Source organism: Myotis davidii, unplaced genomic scaffold, assembly GCF_000327345.1.
Source record: "Myotis davidii unplaced genomic scaffold, ASM32734v1 scaffold812, whole genome shotgun sequence".
Classification (NCBI taxonomy): Eukaryota; Metazoa; Chordata; class Mammalia; order Chiroptera; family Vespertilionidae; genus Myotis; species Myotis davidii.
The window spans coordinates 401,576-403,054 of NW_006284238.1; positions in this window are offsets into that span (position 1 = coordinate 401,576).

The window sequence follows — 1,479 nt, forward strand, 5'->3', positions numbered from 1 at the left end:
TCCTTTTTTCTTTTTTATTCTGGGCCAGCTTTAGCTTTGAGGCTTGGCTCCACTCTTAGGCCTCCGCTGCTGAAAGCAGGTATCTGGCCTTTGTTTGGGTTCTATAATCACAACACTGTTTCAACTCCAGCTCTGAGGTCCTGGCTTGCTGAAAGCAGGTTTCTGGGGTTTGTTCAGATTCTATTTGTAACAATGTTTCCAACTGCTGGCTCAGAGGCCTGCAGTGGCAGGTGGGGAACGCTGGAGTCCTCCATCACTGAAGCAAGCAAGCCTCATGTTAGTTTCAAGCTGCCTGGCTGCTGGCAGCCATCTTGGCTGACAGTTAATTTGCATATCTCGCTGATTAGCCAATGGGAAGGGTAGCGGTCATATGCCAATTACCATGTTTCTCTTTTATTAGATAAGGATAGTAATAATCAGCACAGTTGGATACATCTGATATTTTGTTCTTATAATAGATATATTTTAATGTTATTAAAATTGAGTTAATTGGCCAAAGCATAGAAGGTGGCTCATAGAACATTTACTAATATTCAAATTTAGGGAGATGACTCCTAACATAGCCATTTAAACTAGTAAAAAATAGAAGGAAAAATACAACATTATCCTAGGTAATTTTTTAAGTTCTTAGTTTTTTAATCCTCTCATGAAATATCTGCACAAATCACCACAGATAAAGTCACTGAAGAATCTTATTCCTTTTGTTGTCCAATATTGTACTCGCTTTTGGCCAGTACCAACATTGCCTTTATAGTCCCCGTTACTCTCTTCATTCTGTTCTTGTGTTCCTTTCTCTGTTTTGTTGAGGTCTTTTTCTTCTCTTACAGGCCATGTCTTGCAAGTCTGTGTTCGGATTCACTTGTCTTTGCATAATCCAAGGAATCATATATCATGCCAAAGCCAGTTGTTCTGCCACCAAAATGGATTTAAAATTCAAACACAAAGAAGACATTTGGCATGGTCTTGTACATTTTGGCTAATATTTCCCAAATATCTGTCTTAGGTACTGTTACCTTCCCAGGGTGAAGGATATTGGTGATCATTTATTTCCGATGAAGTAGTAGCTCCTGAACTTTCTGACCCAGCTAGATCTTATGTTGTTTATGATGGTGGACGATCTTCAATCAGGCAGAGAAAAAAGAGTGTAAGTGATTTTTTTTTAATTTAATTTTCTCTTAACTGATTAGGGGCAGATGATTGGAGGAGTATCAAACAGCACTGTAATATTTCCATAAGTGTGTTTATGTCACTTGACATAAATATCTTAAATCCTTCTAGGAAAGTATAAATATCTCCCTTTAAATTTACATTTGCATTTTCTCTGCTATTAGTTTTAGCCAGAAATTTGATTAGGGTTGAGAATTTCGGTATTCCACGTAGGATACTGGTTTCCTTTCAGCGCTGATGTTTATTATGTTCTTTCTGGACGACAATTCTATAAGTTTGATGTATTATCTTAATTTGTTTTGTAGGAGTTGA